The sequence below is a fragment of the Anolis carolinensis genome, chromosome 3, assembly GCF_035594765.1.
Source record: "Anolis carolinensis isolate JA03-04 chromosome 3, rAnoCar3.1.pri, whole genome shotgun sequence".
In the NCBI taxonomy this organism is placed as follows: Eukaryota; Metazoa; Chordata; class Lepidosauria; order Squamata; family Dactyloidae; genus Anolis; species Anolis carolinensis.
Genome location: NC_085843.1, coordinates 241,462,126 through 241,482,642, shown reverse-complemented (window position 1 = coordinate 241,482,642; position 20,517 = coordinate 241,462,126). Strand labels below are relative to the sequence as shown.

At 39.0% G+C, this 20,517-nt stretch overlaps 1 protein-coding gene across 8 annotated transcripts in view; it reads left to right on the top strand.

Annotated features, from left to right (window-relative positions):
- The window catches only part of ephb1 (EPH receptor B1), an 802,587-nt gene that overhangs the window by 315,242 nt on the left and 466,828 nt on the right, over nucleotides 1-20,517 (top strand). The window lies entirely within an intron of this gene.

Genomic DNA, 20,517 nt, shown 5'->3' with positions numbered 1-20,517 from the left:
ATATATGTTTGTTTACTAACTTTTGAATATTCCATGTCTCATTTGCTATTGATACATAAGAAAATATTGTCTATAATAATATAAGTACTACAACTATATAGAATGGGCAAATAAGTTACTAGCTTTTTGTATTCCTGAGTTACAGCTCTCTGCCAATCAAGATCCTTGAAAAATAAAGATTGGAATAGTCCGAACAGTGACAAATTGATTGCCCTAAATATTCCACTGATTGCTGTAATCTCCGCCAGTTTGTGCAGCATTATTTACATTGCGGTGTTTCTTTCCTGCCATTAGAATAGCAGCCAAAATAAATAAAATGCAATAGTCATAAAACGAAAAATCTAAGTGTGAAAGGAAAGTCATATAAATGGTTTTGGCTGGCATTTAATTCTTGATTGCTAACAAAAGCTACAAGGCAGGGAACTAATGGCAGTTTTATGTAAAATAGGTGCCTTTGTTAATCTTCTTACAGATTCTTTCTGGGTTTTGCCAGAAAAAAGCTGTGGTTAGTAATGTCGAGCAACCTGAATACTCTATATAAAGAGTCATTGTTTGGATCTGTTGTTTGTAGAAGTAATGACAGGGATGGTAGAAAGAGGTTAAGGGGCCATAGTCATGTACTATGCTTTGGGACCTGTCCTTCACTTGTATCAAAAAACTGTGGACATTGATGTTGCCTGGCTATTTTTCTGTTCACAGGAATCCTGTGAAGAAGTTACAGCTTTGTAAATGAATTTACATGTATGAAAAATAGAAATTGGCAGTTTTGTATTGCAAGTGTTATGTTACCATGTAGTAGAGCCAGAAATGTGACTGATGCACAATGTAATGGGTACTCCTGCACACCAGGTGCTCATTCCCAAATATGCATATTAGCAATTCACTAAGAGTTCACTGTACAATTATTGTGGTTTGACACCACTTTAACTGCCATGAGTCAGTGTTTTGGAACCATGAGAGTTTTACATGTTTGAACTGCATTATATGGTAAGTGTAGACTTGATGCTTTGAATTGGATTATATGAGTCTACACTGCCATATAATCCAGTTCAATATGCATTATAATGGCAGTGTAGATGGGGCCTTCCATTCCCATGAATCCAAAGCATTGAGTTATGCCAATTACATTGGTGTCAAACTGCATTACTCGTACAGTGTAGATCAGGCATGGGAAAACTTCAGCCCTCCAGATGTTTTGGGCTTCAACTCTCACAATGCCTAACAGCCAGTAGTTTGCCCATGCCTGGTGTAGATGCACACCAGTAGCATTACTTAGTGTCTCTGCTACTTAGCTAAGTATTACATTAAGGAAAAGGTGATAAAGGATTCCAGCAAACAACTTTAAGTGGTTGGATAGAGTTGATGTCAAAATAACCTTAGAATAGAGACGGGAATAATGCAACCCTCCGAGCTGCAACTTACAACACTAATTATGTTGAAGGCTCAACGCATTCTCTTTTTTTCTCTTGTAGAATGTTCAAAACAATTATAAGTCTTCATTATACTTGGCTCTATAACTAGCTTTTAGCAGACCTCAGGAGTCAGGATGGCCAGGAGTCCTATTCAGAGCCTGGACATAATTATTAATTATAAATTAACTGTAAACAATTCATTTTCCAAAAACAGGAGCATAAGTTAAGTTTCACTCTCAGTGTAATCTAATGAGTAATAATGCTACCTTTTTGTCTCATGTCTTCTAATTACGTTTGGCATTAGAGGGTACATGTAGTCTGAATTTTTTTAACATCAACCTAGTAACTTGTAGCATTCTGATAGCCACCTTAAAAGTGGCTATATTGTACTTTTGTTACACAAAATTCCTTTTACACAGATGTAAAAGCTTACTGTTAAGTCACAAATATAATCATAGCTATTTTGTAGTCTTGTAACTGTAGTAATAGTCAACTATATTTTGAATGTACCTCTCTTTTCTCTGTAATTTATCAAAAACAGTTCTCTTATTTCGTGAGTTGTTAGATGAGAGTCCTCTATTTGAAGTTCTGCTGTTAGTGGAGTTAGCTGACTGAGGCCCCTTCATCATTATCCCTATATTCTGGGATCTGATCCCAGATTATCTTCTTATCCCAGATTATCTGGCAGTGGAGACTCATATAATCCAGTTTAAAGCAGATAATCTAGGATCAGATCCTGGGATATAGGACAGTGTAGAAGGGGCCAAAGTCTCAATGAAAGATAGAGAACCAAAAAAAGAAAAAGTGAAACCCTGGGGTGAAATTCTCATCAAGAATTGTCTCAATAAATGGGTAGTGTGTACACAAGTTACAGAATGATGAATTTTATTTCTTTTTTCAAAAGATAGTCATTATTTCTAAATGTGTGTCTACACACACATTTGCATGTGCAAATTGTATATAAATCTGTGCCTACTTCATTTTTGTAGGCTAACTTTTTCTTTATGGTGTAACTCATTACCCTAACTGTTGTTTCTTTGATTTTTTTTTTGTGTCAGGAGCAACTTGAGTCACTTCTGGAGTGAGAGAATTGGCCGTCTGCAAGGACGTTGCCCAGGGGACGCCTGGATGTTTTGATGTTTTTACCATCCTTGTGGGAGGCTTCTCTCATGTCCCCGCATGGAGCTGGAGCTGATAGAGGGAGCTCATCCGCACTCTCCCCGGGTGGGATTCGAAACTGGCAGCTTCTTTGATGAAGAGATATTTGTGTTGAGAAGTGCAAGAGAGAGTAGTGAATCTCTTAAGAATGATCAAAATGGCAAAGTAGAAGGCAAAGAGCAACAGAGAAACAAGACCAGCCTTTGTAAAAAAAAAAATCACTTTGATGGGCATTTAAATTCAAGACATCTAAAGAGATCCACATCATAGAAGTGGTGTTAAAAGGTGAAAGATTTAGACAATCAGAAGAGAAACCAGAGTATGAATATAAGTGGTTTTTTGGCTGAATTATCACAAGCCCTAAATACTAGAGATGTGTGCGAAAAATTTTCCTTCGTTTCCTTCGTGGTATTGTTTTGTTTTGACTGTTCGGCTAAACAAAACAAATGATGACATTTTCGTAGGAAATGAGAGGTGACACGAAAATGAAAGCTGCACAGTCATCATGCTTGCTTTTGTTTTCCTTTCGTTTTGGCCCCGTAACAATAAGCAGGTAATGACAGAGGGCTGCTTTCCCATGACAGCTGATGTGTACCAATGGCTGTTAATAATAATATTAATATAAATAACAATAGTTATTCGGGTACTCTAAGCTGAGTCTGAGAGAGGTCTGCTTCCCCATTACATCTGATGTGTACCAATGGGTCTTAATATTAATATTAAGAACAACAGTTACTCTGGGTCCTTAAGCTGAGTCTGAGAGAGGAGTGCCTTCCCATGACAGCTGATGTGTGCCAATTGGTAGTAATAATAATATTCATATTCATATTAATGACAACCGTTATTCTGGGATCCTAAGCTGAGTCTGAGAGAGGGCTGCTTCCCCATGACAGCTGATGTGTGCCAATGGGTGTTAATAATAATAATAATAATAATAATAATAATAATAATAATAATAACAGTAATACTCTGGGGAAGACCCAAACGTTTTAAAAGTTGGTGGGCTAAAGGGGGGTGCAATGCTCTCAGTGTGTGGCGATTTTCACCCCTCTAGCCCAAAAACTGAACCGGGGGTGGGGGTGAGCCTCGGAAGCCCTCCCATTGAAAATTTTTATTTTTTTCGTAAGCCAGATAAAAATTCTGTTCCTATAGGTGCCCCATTTTCGTTAGCAGGAACAAATACAAAAATGAGACAAAATGAATGAAACTACACAAAACGAACAGCAATTCCATACAAAAGCACAACACTAGGCTTGCTCAAATAATTCGATTTCCCCGTTACCCGTTATTAATTCGTTATTTTCGTTTGTTTTGAAGCAATATAGAACCTTGGTTGTCCACACGTCTGGATATCGCGGTTTCGAATCACGAGAGGCCGTTTTTTCTTATTTCTTCGTTTTTTTCGTTAGGAAAAAAAAGCTTTTGCAAATCACCCAAACTCCTTTCCTTTTGCCCCTCAGCAAAAGGGGTGTCACGGGCTCAGCCAATGGGAGGGGGCGAGGGGGAAGGAGGCCGAGGAGGCAGAGGAGGAGGAAGACGGAGGGGGAAATGGCCGCCGCCGCCGCTGCCTCGCCTCAGCTCAGGCCTGGAGAGACAGAGAGGGGCCCGGCGGTGAGGAGGAAGAGGCCCGGGATGCGAGGGGGTGTGGGCCAGGCCCGTCCTCGGCTGCTCCCGGGGAGGGAGGGAGGGAGGGAGGACTACGACTCCCAGGGGCCCAGATTCGCACCCTCCCTCCCCCCAATACAGGTCTCCATACCACGCTACATGAACTTGAATGGATACTGTGGTTGTGTTGTCGAAAGCTTTCATGGCCGGGATCACACTGTTGTGGTATGTATTCCGGGCTCTATGGCCATGTGCCAGAAGCATTCTCTCCTGACGTTTCACCCACATCTGTGGCAGACATAGAGGTTTTGACGTCTGTGCGAAGCTAGGCAAGTGGGGTTTATATATCTGTGGAAGGTCCAGGGTGGGAGAAAGAACTCTTGTCTGTGGGAGGCAAGTGTGAATGTTGCAATTGGCCACCTTGATTAGCATTGAATAGCCTTGCAGCTTCAAAGCCTGGCTGCTTCCTACCTGGGGGAATCCTTTGTTGGGAGGTATTAGCTGGCCCTGATTGTTTCCTGTCTGGAATTCCCATTTTCTGGGTGTTTCTGGGAAGGTAATGGCACTCCATGTAGTCATGCCGGCCACATGACCTTGGAGGTGTCTATGGACAACACTGGCTCTTGGGCTTAGAAATGGAGATGAGCACCAACCCCCAGAGTCAGACATGACTGAACTTAACGTCAAGGGATACCTTTACCTTTACCTATACACACACACACACACACACACACACACATAAGCAGGGACTATATATATATATATATATATATATATATATATATATATATATCCACAATATATATCACACACACACCAATTTAACAAAGTTTCAGCCACAAAAACAAAGTTTCTGAAGTAGAACAATGACTTTCACAGTAAAGACAACCCAATTTAACAGGAAATAAGACTTTCAAACCAGGAACAGATTTCTGCAATTATTAAAAATGGTTTATTATAAAAGCTATGAAAATTCTCCAAAAATCAGAGGATAAGGGAAACATTCCAAATTTTGGTGAGCTATCAGTGTTAAATGTGTTCTACCACTGTACCAAGTTTGAAGAAGATCACTCAAAAAATGAGGGTGGGAGAGTCTTGTAAAGTCCTCTCCCTCTGTGCTGTTTTTGGGAATTGCGCATGCGCGTCCGCCATTAACGTATTAATTTTGAAAATAACGAATTTTCGTTAATTTCGAAATTTTTTGGGGGCCAAATTCGGAAATACCATCAGAAACGAAAAGCTGCCCCCTTCTAGTTTTGAAACGAGTTTAGAATCAAATTTTTCATGGATCGATCAAGCCTACACAACACTACTAAATAACCTAAAAGGCATCAAACGTTATGGATGCTAAGCAGAGGCAACCCCTGGTTCCATCTTGGATGGGAGACCATTAATGAATGCCAGATGATGTAGGCCATGTTTCAGAGAAAAGAATGCAGATCCTCCTCTGAGTATTCCTTGCCGAAGAAAACCATATGGCAAATTGAAAACGCATACACACATCAAAAGGGCACTGGGATCAAATTTTATGGCCTGTAACCATGTGGCTAGGAAAGTAATCCTTCCCTGATTTTCTTCTCAAAGGAAACAACGAATAGGGCTAGCAATTTCCTTCCTGCTCAAAGGAAATATTTTAAAACCACACGATATTTGGAGCCTTTCTGCAATTTAGGACATATTCTGTATAAAATTTGCCTTTTCTGCACATACATAGAAATCTCTGTGCAGAGGTAACTTTGTAGAGAATGCTATTTTCTAGGGAAAATAATTACTATGCAAATTTAACTGTAAAGATTTTTGTCAGTCCAGAATTTTTCAAATATTTTGAAACATTTCCATCCCAACATGGGACAAAAAAGCATTTAGCAATCTAATGGATGATTCATTTATCAAAATATATTAAGAATGTATTTATTCACCAGCCAGGCACCATCTAATTGCTGTTTTGCTATATAAATACTGAGCATACATGTTACTAAATGTTGCCTGTTTTACCCTTGTTGAATAGTCTGGGACATGTTTTGTGACACTCACAAGTTCCACCCAAACTGCTGCTGCTATCGTCTGGCAAAGCTACATAAAAGAGAGGAAAACTTTCTCTCTCAACAAAGTTTCTGAGTAACCATCTACTACAATATCCAAGGATACATCTACACTATGGAATAAATGCATTTTGACACCACTGTAATTGTTACAGCTCATTGTTGTGCAATCCTGGGATATGTCAGTGATGAGGCACTTTGCCTCAGTGGCAAAGAAAGCTAAAGATCCTTTAAAACTTTAACTCCCATGAGTCCATAGCATTGAGCCATGGTAGTGGTATCAAAATGCATTAATTCTACTGTGTCAATGCACCCTATGTCTGAGCAAGACCTGTAATGCTGGAAGTTTCTTGTTTGGGTTTTATTTCAGTGGTTCTTATCCTGTGGGTCCCCCAGATGTTTTGGCTTTCAACTCCCAGAAATCCTAACAGCTGGTAAACTGGCTGGGATTTCTGGGAGTTATAGGCCAAAACACTTGGGGACCCACAGTTTGAGAACCACTGCTCTAAGGTGAAATTTATCTGTTTCTGTTTTCTTTAGAATCTTTAACACATTGTTTTTCATGAACTCTCTGAATGGCTCACCAGGGAGTTTTAGAATGTAGTTAACAACAGGAAAATAATAACTAGTAAAATAATAAAGCCGAAGGGGGAATGAAAACAGCAGAAAGAGCAGCATAGACATCATGATAGCTGTAATTTAAAAACAGGTCAGCTATTCTTTTTATAACCCCCCCCCCCCCGAATAAAATAGTTTAAGCCACCAACTGCCACAGTTTGACAAGGACAATGTTTGCCATTCTATTTATTTGGCTGTTCTTAAAATATCTGAGCTTCTCTCTTACACATCCACTTTTCTCCCTCTATTCTCAGCTTACTTCAGTTGCTATAAATTGAGTACAAAATGCAGAAGTAGCTTGCACTTAAGTCAGAATCTTTCTCTTCCCAGTAGGTTAAGGCAGAAGCAAACTACAGCAGCCTCTCCTAGCTTGTTTGTTTATTCCCATTCATGACTTTTGCCTTCTTAATCACACATAGATGTTTCTTGGTTAGAGGTGTGCTGATTTTTATCTTTTAAACATTGGACAGTATGAAATACCAGACTTGATACCAAACAAGCCCCTCCAGGGAGGCCTTTCTAAACTATCAGAAGTGCAGACCCCCCAAATACCAGCAGAGCATTAATCAACAGTCCAAGGTCAAGCCATTAGTCTATCAAAGAGGCAAACATCAACAGGATAACACAGAGAATCCAAATGTCCATTTCAGGGTTGTAAGCCAAACACCAGAGAGTCCAGAGTCCAAAGTTGAAATCAGAATCCATGAGCCATGATCCAAAGGTAAGTCCAGAATTCAAGAATACAAGATAGTTTCTAGAACTAATGTTGCAGCCAGCAGCAAGGTGCCACCCTTGGGCTCCTTAAATTCTATGTCCACTGTCACTGGCTTTCTTCTCAGCTAATTTCAAGGACCTATGTAGCTGAGGCCTCTCTTTTCACAGGTCCATAAAAACTGGAACAGTGAACTCTTCTTCATCCTGCTCAGATGAACTCACTTCCCCTCTTTCTGCAGGCTGAGAAGTAGTAGCTCCTTCCATTGGTGCTACTTCAAAGCTTGGCTACGGGAGCTGCTGGATACTGCTGGGACCACTGAGCCTCCACCAGCATCTCCACATCCATGCTTTCCAAGCAATCTGCAACAAAAACCTGAATGCCACACTTGGAGGAAGGCACTCTCCGTAGCTGTAATCCTTATTATGTTCAAAGCAATGTAACTATGGATGGTACTCTGCCCTAATTTGGGCAGGTTTCTGCCATAGCTGATCAAGCTTTAGTTGTATCCTATCCCAGCTTGGAGTCAGTATTACAGAATTCAGTGAATGTCTGAGTATATATGGGATTGTGCTTTGTGATACTTAGAGCCCAAATAATAGGGGTCCTCAAACTTTCAAAGCAGAGGACCAGTTCATTGTCCCTCAGGTTGTTGGGGGGGACGGGACTGTAGTTTGAAAAAAAAATGAACTAATTCCTATGCACACTGCTCATATCTTCTTTGTAGTGCAAAAAAAGAAAGAAAGAAAAATACAGTATTTAAAATGAAGAACAATTTTACCAATATAAACTTACCACTTTTTCAATGGGAAATGTGGACCTGATTTTGGCTGATGAGATCGTCAGTTTAATTAGGATTGTTGTGTGCCTTCAAGTCATTTTAGGCTTAGGGCAACCTTAAGTCTAAAGTTTAGGGCAAGAGGGCAGGTAAAGTACCCTGGAGGGCCATATCCGGCCTGTGGACCGCTGTCCTAAAGGCACTAGATTTCTTTGGATCTTGGAAGCTAGGCAGTATCTACCATGGTTAGCCTTTGGATGGAAATTATATTGTTGAACTGCAATTCCTAGCAGCCCCAGCCAGCATATCCAATGCTTGGGAACATTGGCAATTGAAATCTGAAGGGTCCCATATTTCTAATTTTTTATATCCAAAAACTTTCATGGTTTTTAAAAAAACCTTTGCCTATGTTGATTCAGGCAAGAAGTCTTTCAGTTATGTTTTCTGAAAGAATTGGATCCAGATGTTCTTGGAACATCATTACTAACTGGATGTTCCAGGGAGGCATAGGATGGTTGCCATCTTCTTTTTCTTGGCAATGTGTCTCTGAGGAGCCCTCATTCCAAGCACAGGGCCCTGCCATGTCAGTTTAGAGGCTTCTCCAGCTGCCACACCATGGGTAGATATTGGAGAGGAACGTTTCTTTCTCAATACAGCATGAAAAAGACGTTAGAGCCACCTGGCTGGACTCCTGGACATTTTTTTTCCAAAATGGCTTTTTTTCATTTGTCCTTTTTTGGCTCTGCTATTGTCATGAGCATTAATAAAACTGCATGGACATTTAATTTTAGGTGGCTTAAGTTCTAGTTATTTGCTTTCTTTGTGAAGGTTGCTGGTTGATGTTGGGCTGCAAAGTCTGTAAGCAATCTCATTTGCTCTGGGTAGCCCAGGCATGGGCAAATTTCAGTCTTCCAGGTGTCTTGGACTTCAACTCCCAGAAATCCCAGCCAGTTTACCAGCTGTTAAGAACTATGAGAGTTGAAGGCCAAAACACCTAAAGGGCAAAAATTTGCCTATGCCTGGACTAGCACCATAATGGATCTAATGGCAGAGGAAGTCAGTTTAGATTGCCGGCTAGTGTATCCAGTTCTTTTGTCCCATGCCCTCCACAACTCAATCTTAGAACAGCAATGAAGACCAGTTTTTGCTTTTTTGGTTCCAGCTAGTTTTATTAAGTATAATCTGACATTGGATCACCTATCAAGTCTTTACTTGCCATTTTGAATTGCACACGCTATGGTCACAACATCTGGCCTAATGTTTGAAATATCTGGTTTTGTCTCTTCTCATAACAACAACAACAACAACAACAACAACAACAACAACAACAACAACTTTATTTGTATTCCGCCCTGTTATATGCTGTTTGATTTTAATTATGTGTCGGCATCGAATTGTTGCCAGTTGTACACCGCCCTGAGTCCCTTCGGGTGAGACGGGCGGGATAGAAATATTGAAAATAAAATAAAATAAAATATATAAATCTCCCCAAGGGGACTCAGGGCGGGTTCCAACATAACAATGGCAAACATTCAGTACCTCCATGAAACAAACAAATACTGACATAAAATCCCAGGAAAACCCCACATATGAAAACAGCAATTAAAACCTAACATCAAATTAAAGCTAAGATTAATGAATTAAACCTAACATCAATAAATTAAACCAACATAGTCAGACAAAAATTATATAATGACATACAATCTGAAGAAATGTCCATATTAATTTACAGAAGCCAAGTGGAGTTCACAAAGTTGTGTGGGTTAGTTATGTGGCCTATGGTGGTAAATTGGGCTGACATGCTTGTATTGCCAAATCTGATGAAGAGATTTGGAGAGTGCAGAAGCTTCACATCTTTGTGGGATTTTGGTTTACTGCATTTTGGCAGTAAAGGTATTGCTTGTATGTCTAATTTCCCCAGATGAACCATCTATCTTTATTTCAAAAATATTTATTGCTTGTTTTTGTTTTGTGTATGTGAACAGCTCTGAATACATGTAATGGATTTCCTTAAGGAAATATGGATGTTATTAATTTAATTTAATTTAATTTGAGATATATATATATATGCTCTGCATCTCAGTGAAATTCCCAAGGCAGCTAATAGATTTAAGAACACAATTATGTCCTAGGCATTAGAGAATGCGCAAAGCATGCAAAAAGCTTGTAATGCGGAGAATTCTTGAGTAAAAATAAATGCAGTTTCAGAAAACCTGTACCATGCTCATCTCCAAAACTAGCTAGCACAAGACATTTTGCTGTCTGAGACAGAGTGGGAAATAGCAACTCCCCTCTTTTAAGATACATAGCACATGAGGACATTCAAGATATTTTGTCACCAGTTGCAATAAATTTCATCTTTGGCAGTAAAAATACAAACTAAACAACTAACCATTTTCTGATTTTTGTGATACTCAGAATTTGCTGTAAGTCAAATGCAGCCTTATGCACTAGTGACCATTTTTGGGGGGTTCTTATATCCACCTTGTAACAAATGTTCTGTATCCTTTATCTGAAAGAAGCGGGAGACCTATATCTGTATTCTGAATTAGAGGTTAAAGGACTCCAATAAAGATTAGATGTCCTGCTATCTTGCAAGGAAATTGCATCAAAGTGGTTGCTCCAGCTTGCTCCTGTTAATTTCCTCCTCTTGGCGGTCAGGAGACGTCTCATATCCTGATACAGCAGACCAGTGATAAGAAGCACTTCCCATTATCTCAATCATTGTACTGTTTATGAGATACCTATTATATTTCTTTGGGAAGTAATGTGACTGTAAATGAAAGTACTGGAAGTAGAGGAATCCCCCCCCCCCCCCGGCTTTGATGACTTTTATACATAAATAAATTGGAGGCTAATAGTGACAGTAATAATAATAGTAATAATAATAATAATAATAATAATAATAATAATAATAATAATAATAATAATATATTTGTGTATTTTGCTCCAACATTGTTTTATGTTAGATTCCCATCCACCCTCTTGTATATTTCATTAAACATTAAGCAAAATATTCTTTTGAAAGCTTGTTTTTAAAGTTTTTGATGTATTCGTTCATTTTAAACTTACTTTCAAACTTCAGTTAACGTGGGAAACTTTTCAAAATGTTTAAAAGTAGAGACTATTCTAACATTAGTACAGCAATTTCTTTCCTGTAAGAAAATCCATCATCCTTTTAAAGCTATTAAGTTCTTCTAGTGCCTCTAGTTGCCTGTCTACAAAATGAAACAGAATATTGTCAAATTCAAGTTGATGCTTCATGATATTTGAACATCATGAGGGATTTTTTGAAATAAAAAAGCCTTTCTAAAATCTTGTTGAAAGAGACTTTCTTTCTCATTTATTTTTCAAAGTATACCTTGAATAATATATTCCTTTTTTGTTAATTAAAAACAGAATATAATCGATAAAATGTAATCAATATCTGAGAGCAGCATGGGGTAGTACCCCATTTCCCAACGTGGGGCACACACCCCATAGGGGAGCAATTCAAGAATGAGTTTTTAACAGTTAGGTTTTTGCATTTCTTATAGTTCTAGGGATCCCATATACAGTATATAAATATATATTGTGATATACATATTTTAAAAATTAAAATTAGAATGTACATAACGGTCAGCTGTGACAATGGGGAGGGGGAAAGCCTGCTAATAGAGAGGAGTGGTCAAACCATAGAGTTAACTAGGGAGTGCATGAGACCACTTTCAGTCCAAATACCTCCACTCCTCCATATTCCTCTCACATTGCAAACTATACAAAATATATACAAAATGTATTTTTGTTCTACATAGGAAAGTCAAAATTTTTGCATAAAAATATTTTAAAAGATTATCCAATGCAAGAAAATTAATGTCAGGTGACAGGATATTCTTGCATATTCTCACCAAATACACTCAATAAAGTAGGACACTTAAGTTGCCCTGAATTCAGTGCAGATTACTCAGATCAGTTGTGCTTCGAATATTACTACCGTGTTTTCTCCAAAATAAGACCTACCCTGAAAATAAGACCTATCATAATTTTTCAGCATTTCTGAAGATGCTGTCTTATTTTTTGGGAAACAAGGTACTGCCCACCTGTTAGTGGTTATATCTTTATCTGAAAAATATCAACCCAGAAAGCGGGGGGTGGGGGATGTATCTGGATTTTAGAGATGTTTAGGTGGGGCATGGCCAAAACCAGTTGGGAACCACTGGTGTAGTGTTTTGAACACTGGACTATAACTTTGGAAACAAAGGTCCAGATCAAACCTTGACCATAGAAGCCCACTGAGTGACCTTGGGCAAGTCACACTCTTTCAGCTTGAGAAAAAAACAAAATCAACCTTCCCATTCTGCTGAATATATGTTGCCAAGAACACTGTATGATCAAATTGCCTTCAGGTTAATATAAATTACCAATGACTAGAATCGCATAACAACAACTATCATTGCATAAACCTACATCCATTGTTACACTAGTGGAGAAATGATCTAAATTAGTTAATGTTCATCATTAAGTCTGGCTGCAGAGCCAAGGCTTCACTAGTAATCAAGCCAAATGGATTGTATGGTTCTATCTTTTCTCCAGTCTTGCTATGAGACCTGTGCCTCCTTCCCCCGTGAAATGAAACTAGTGATATCAGGATATCTTTTAGTTTCCCTTGGGACTTTGTTAACGTCTGTCAGTCACTGATTAATGGTCAAGAAATAGAAATGTCTGTCATTTTTCTTTTCTTTTCTTTTTTTGGAAATAGACATTTTGTTTCACAGGTAACACATTTTCAGCAGTCTGTCACAAAAGAAAATAAGGGATGCCTCTATAAGAAGCCTATTGTTTGCCAGCTTGGGAGTTGAAAGGCTATTAAGACCCTTGAGAAAACCTATATAGGCTCAGTCTCTACATAAGCACCAACAAGAGACTGAGGACTTAAAAACAAAGCTTGAAAACAGCCAGTAGAAAATTAGTTCTTTTGTCTTGCAAGTCAACCCAGCATACAACACAATCTCTCACTCCAGTTTTAAATGACTTAATTTATATTCATAGGTATAGGTTGTTTAGATAATTAATTCAATTCGCGTTTTTGACACTTGATTCATTTTCAAGGGGAAAACCTGTACTCCTGATGCTAATGCAGTACTGAAATGTCTAACCATGTCATGATGGGTAGGGTAAGATAGTAGAAAATCTTCCATCGAGGGTACAAAGAACTGAATGCAGTATCTATGCAAATTTACTTAGAAGTAAATAAACAGCATGTGCCTATCTCATACACTTTAGGGAAATTCAAGCAAATTCAAATGTGTTGAGTAAAAGAGACAGTTGGGCAGAGTTACTATGATTACCCAACACAATGGCCTTGAAACGTGCATTTTTCCCAGAGTTGTGTCCAACTTTTCTTAAAAAGAAAGTGAAATTGTATAATCAGTAAACGCAAACATTAAGCAGACTGAGCTGTTTTTCATGCCACCCTTTGCTTTCACTTTTGCAATCTTCTCTCCTCTTTAAAATAAATAAAGAAAAGCAGTAACTGCTGCAGCCTAGTCTTCTGAAGACATGCTCAGGAGTATAATTGTAACTGATTACCTAAATATTCTAAAAGCACCAGATCTCATCTGATCTTGGAGGCTAAGGGAGCTTCCACACAAGGCTAAAACACATGCCGAAACAGGTTAAAGTATCCAGTTTCAGCACAGGCTTTAGTCCTCATCTCTAACCCAAACCCCAGGTCTTTCCCTCAGAGGTGGATATATGCTATCCTGTTTTGGGCCCCAAAACATGTGAGGAAATGATGTGTCAGCAGGGGGGAAGGGGCAGAAGGAAATCCCTCCACACACACACCTCCTGATAGGCCATTTTCTCATGCCAGGAGGACTGTAGGGAGAGATCTATGCTGTCGGTAGACATCTTCAGTAAGTTTGGGGGCCCAAATGGGAGCTAGAGGGGAGGAGGCGAACACCCACTCCCACCTTTGGGCTCCAGGAGCCCAAATGTGCAAGATAGCTGTGGGAAGTTACCCCCCGGTGTTGTGGAATTTGACCCCGGAAGTCAGTCCCCACAGGCCAAATGCTTTTCAGTAATGCCCAGATCTACTGAGGTATTTAATTAATACAGAATAAACCAGGGAAACCTTTGTATACTCTGCATTAATTTTCTTTTACCGGAGGTGTCATTTGGATGCTTCTGGTAAAACTGAGACAGATCCCGCATTTTAGGCCTGTCTGAATGAGCCCAGTGCAGGGTCAGCTAGCTTTGGTCAATACCTAGATAGGAGACTGTCCATGAATACCAGGTGCCATAGACTATGTTTCAGAGAAAGTAATTGCCAAAACCATTTCAAAGTATTTCTTGCTTATGAAAATTGAAAGAAATCCACACACACACACGTGAAATTATAATCACAGCACTCATGACTGCACTTTCTCATTTGCCCCAATATTGTTCCACAACTGCTTCAGGTGTCCTCAGATGCTCTGTTTTTGAGGAACCTCTAGCAACCCCTATGGATAACAGAGAAGAGGAGATGAGAAAAACATTTGTTATACACACAAGCTTTTACAAATATAATGGTCCATTTTGCTCACTGCCTGGCAGTTTCCTCCCCCGTTTCCCATTCTTTCTCTCATTTATGGATCCAAAATGTATTTCCAAAGCATGCATATTAGCTCTGATTTTCCCCAAACTTATTTTGTCAAATAACTGTAATTTTGCATCAATAGTAAATTCAAGATTGACATGGCAAAATGCATCTTCACTTCAGTTCTATTCAGGAGATTTCTTCCACAACGAGCCATCCTGTCTGGCTATGGGGGTGAATTTCATTCAGCTTGCAATTTGATAAGAAATCACCAGGTTTTCATTTTCTAAATCAATCGATGAGCTGGAACACAATTATACTTACTTAGGTATTATTTGCTCTTCTCAAAATTTTGTGATATAGCTCTCTAAAGAAGAACAAAGAAGGAATGCCACAACAATACTTACAAATGTTCATGTATTAAAGAAAATATATAACTGTCAATAAAAATGTGTATGTTAGTAGAAAAAAAATAATAGAAATAGTATTGTGTTGAAGAAAATCTCTTGCAGATATCTGCACATGAGGCATTTAAAACTGTCTTTAGGGAAGGATTAACCCAAAAGTAGTTACATTTTAATACAGATTTTAACAAAAATAATCACAGACTCATGTGGAGACAGAGTAGGAAACATTTAAAATAGCACAAAGATTAGAAATAGGGAAATTGGCAGATTTATCTATTCTTTATCATATCTTCAACACCCTGCAGAGTACCCTCTACTGACAATGTTCACTGTTATAATCTTCCAACTATATATGTGCAATCAAAGGAGAGAAAGTATTTCTGTCCTTATTTTAAAGGACAGAACATTTGCAATAGAGAAAGAATGGGTTTTGTTGTGAAACTCTGGGTTCTTCTGTTTGTAAGGTTTCACTTGTTCATTTGCTTATTTTTGGATCTATCACATTCATACCTGGGACCTCTATTTTACTAATGTGGAAATGATTTCTGCAAGGCTAGCAACAAATTCAACATTGTGTTATCAAAGGCTCTCATGGTTGAGATTTTTTTTTTCGTGTCAGGAGCAACCGGAGTTGCTTCTGGAGTGAGAGAATTGGCCGTCTGCAAGGACGTTGCCTAGGGGACGCCCGGATGTTTTGATGTTTTTACCATCCTTGTGGGAGGCTTCTCTCATGTCCCCGCATGGAGCTGGAGCTGATAGAGGGAGCTCATCCACACTCTCCCCAGGTGGGATTCGAACCTGGCAGCTTTCAGGTCAGCAACCCAACCTTCAAGTCACTTAGTCCACTACGCCATCTGGGGGCTCCTATGGTTGAGATCACTGGGTTGTTGTGAGTTTTCCGGGATGTAAGGCATGTTCCAGTAGCCTTCTCTCTTCTGACATTTCACCCTCATCTATGGCAGGCATCCTCAGTGGTTGACCTTAAAACCTCTGAGGATGCCTGCCATAGATGTGGGTGAAACATCAGAAGATAATGCTTCTGTAACATGGCCATACAGCCTGGAAAACACACAGCAACCCAGAAATTCAACATTGTTGGGTTCAAGTTCCCAACCAGTTCCTTAGAAGACAAGACAGATGACCTCTTGGTCAGTCATGGGACCATTTGGAGTATCAGCCTTGTGACAGCCCAGAGAATTATTGGTTGCCCTCTCCCCTCTTTGGGAGAACTTTATAATTCTTGCTACCTTAAGAAAGTTCAAAGTATTCTTAAGGATCCATCTTCTTACCCTGGATTTTAAAAAAATATTTCCATCAGACAGACTGTATAGGATGACAAAAACAAGGACAAATAGGCTGAGATATAGCTTTTATCCTACAGCTGTGACTATATTGAACTCTGTGGTTTCACACTGATGTGATATTAGGGGTTGTACAATAGTGATTAAAATCTGAAAGGATGGGTGGGTTTTTTTTTGTTTTTTGGTAATTCTACATATATAATATGATTGAGGATAGCATTTAATTTCATTGTATGATGTATATTGACAATAAAGTTGTTCTATTCTATTTTACTCTGGATATGTTATTCTAAACTAGAGAAAAACCTGAAAAGAATCAGGCTTTTAGACTGTAATGAAACAGAAGTAGAAGTGGAGAAGAAATTTATTTAATTGATATTACACAAAGTATCATAATTCACATACTGCTGTTATTGTTGTCTTCAAGTTGTTTCCAACTTATCATGACTCTGCCATAATTGGGGGTGGGGGGGGGGGGGCTGAGAAAATGTGATTTCCCCTGGGTTTTTACAACCCACCAAGGATTCGAACACTGGTCTCCAATGTCATGGCCTGACACTCAAGACATTATGCCTCACTGCCTGAATAAATATATGAACTGGAAAAAAAATTATATAGGAATTTTCTAACAAAAATGCTGACATGAATGCATGTGTTAGGTAAGGGAGAACTGAGCACAAAAGCAAAAAACATTAATAGAAATCATACAGAATAGTTTATGGGAAGGGAAATGTGTGTATTAACAGAAAATAAATGTAAACCCTCTAAGTGTGTACAAATTTTGGCACACATCAGAATTGGTGGCCTTAAGCAAACTATTATATTGCGCTCTCTCTCTCTTTCTCTCTCTCTCTCCATCTCCCCCTCCCTCTCTCTCTCCGTCTCCCTTTCTCTCTCTCTCTCTGTTACACACACATACACAACACATATAAAAGAAGTTAACAGGATTTCTGTCCTGGTTCTTACATTTTGGGTTCCATACATCTGTGTCTATTGTCAGGAAAAAGGAAATTAACATTTGTACTCTTAAGGCCAAGATTCTGCATCTGTACAATATATACTGTTAATAACTATTAGTAGAGTTACTTTGGACTTTCACTATTACAGAAGTTATGTTCACTTCTACTGCTAGTGGAGTTATGTTCTATTTCCATTGCTAGATGAAATTTGTTGTCCTTTCAATACTAGAAGAGTTACATTCAGCCTCCATTACTAGAAGAATTATGTTCCACTTCCACAACTTCAGTACTGGGTAGCAATATTGTCCACCAAATATACAATGGGAACCATGCACATGGCTGTCATCATGTAGCATAATGTACGACCACATGCTCATGTTCATTTGCACACTATTCTCTATCATTTTCTGCATATAGAAGATGTCTGCACAAGGTGTTCCTTCAGGCCCCATTTACACTGCCCTATATCTCAGGATCAGATCTCATATTATGTTCTTATCCCAGATTATCTGGCAGTGTAGACTCATATAATCCAGTTCAAACCAGATAATCTGGGATCAGATCCTGAGATATAGGACAGTGTAGATCCAGCCTTAGGCTTAATCTACATTGCCCTGTATCCCAGAATCCGATCCCAGATTATCTGTTTATCCCAGATTATATGGCATTGGAGACTCATATAATCCAGTTCATAGCAGATAATCTGGGATCAGATTTCAAATATAGGGTAGCGGAGATTCAGCCTCAGTATCATCTTCATGCATGGGCATGCTGGGCAGTTGCCTCACAAGTATAGAGATCCCATGCTAATCTATGCATAGATCAGAATTTAACACTCATTTTCCAATCACCTGCCTCAGCATTCAAATCACTTACTAAATTGGTAGAAGGAGAAAAAATATGACTTGCAGGGAAAAGTTGGCATGTCTGCATTCGTGTGTTGTGGTTCAGTCTGATGATGATGAAAGAGGATTTGGAGAACAGCAGCTTGTTCCAGGAAATATGGAGCCACATTTTGTCCCAGGGAATGTTGTTGACTCAGAAAGGCAGGTGGATTCAGGAGCTAAGGGTGGCTTGGGAAAACAGACGGAAGGGAATGTGGAAAGTTCTCAGTCGAGCAAAGGTAAGGATGACCTTCTACAGGAGTATGAAAATTGTCAACAGAGCTTGGATGGGAGTGAGGGGGATGAATGCTTGTTAGACCAAGATTCCAGATTAAAGTTGAGATCAGGCCTCTGTCGTAGTGTAAGAATTGCAGGCAGACGCGGAGAAACAAGAGTGCACAAGAATGTGTTTATGTCTTGCAAGGAGGGTTAAAAGAGATGTAATTTGGGAAAGATTCCAGTCAGAGCAACCTTGCTTTTGGAGAATCAACTCTTGCCTCATCTCACGCCTAGAATCTGTGTTTGGATTACTTTTGAAGTTCATGTATTCATGTTACCTTGGATTTATTGTGCTATTTTTGGGATTTTGGACTAATATCTACAAAATCATTGAACTGTGTTTAAGGATTGCACTTGCAATTGGTTTTTATTTTTCTGCTTTTTAATAAGTTTTTCTATCTTTCTTCAATAAACTGAAAAGACTTAAGCCTGCTGTGGTGGTTTGTGTGTTGTAACAAGGTGAACCAGTGCTGAGGTGCAACATCATGAAAGAAATTTCACTCTTTTTATTGCTTGCAATAAAGATGTACACTTCGCTTCCTTTCCTGTTTCTTCACATCTTCCTCTTCCTCTTTCTCCTCCTCTACCCAGATGTGTGTGTGGGGTCTGGGGAAAAACTAAAAAGGGAACATGGGGTGCATTATGCAATGCGTAGAGCAAGGCGCTTTTGGCTGTGCATTTGGCACCATTGATGAGGAAAGACGGAAGTGCCCTCTCTCTTTTGATCAGAAGTTCTCTCCTCTTCCTTCTCCCCCCATTTTATTCCTGTTCATGATATTATAGGCAAAACCACAGTACGCTGCTTTGCCTGAGGGCCTATAATGCTGTTAATGTGGCCTTGCTGTTAACCTGATGATTGCACCTTGTTAAAAAAAGAAAGTCTCTCTACATCCTTAACACAACTTGTGTATATCACTAGCAAGATGCTATCCTATGTATAAGCTGACTGTTGACAAAAAAACAAGCACCAGCTAGATTTGTCTTCTAAGACTATTGTTCCTCTGAGTGTGACCAAAAAAAAGGCATATAAACCATTTAAAGTCCCAGAAATCTGTCGTGTGTGTCTTTAAATTTAACTGGATTCCCCAGCCTTTCAAATCCCATTTTCTCATTTCATTTCCTTTCCATTACAGAGTTCCAAATTTCTGACTGAAGCAAATAGAAGCTGTCTTCCTGTTGGACTAGCACTTTATTCAGTTTCCCTTTTTTACACTTTCTGGAAGCTAGCTCCTATTTTATCATCAACTGAATTACTCAGGGAGTTAAAATATAGTCCTGAGATCCACACATACCCCCCCCCCCCCCCGAAATCCTTCAGTCTATTGTTTTTCATTTACATAGTACCTAATAGAAGGAAAACTTCTGGGAAATTCAGACATAGAACTAATGAGCTTTGGACTGTAGATCTCCTATGTAAGTTGGAACAAGCAATTCTCTTTGCATCCTTTTTTGTATTTAGGATAACAAGCCACAGAGAACGGTTGATTAATGAATCCTTGCATGGCAAGGATTAAAGCATTGTTATCACTCTAGCTAGAGAGGGCTTCCTATTTATGAATTAATTGCTAGCTTCTGGTTGAATAAACTCGGAGGCGTCCTAGAAACACATTCACCTTGAATATAGTCTGTAAGGAGATAATCAAAAGACACTTAAAGTTGTTGTTTCGAGTTTAGAGTCATTTTGAATGAATGGTGGAGCTATATTAAATGCAACCTGAAATGAATTATTTGAACAACTGAGGGCTAAAGTTAAGTAGAACTCTGCCAGATATTCTCTTACCACCTCATCATAATATCTAGGCA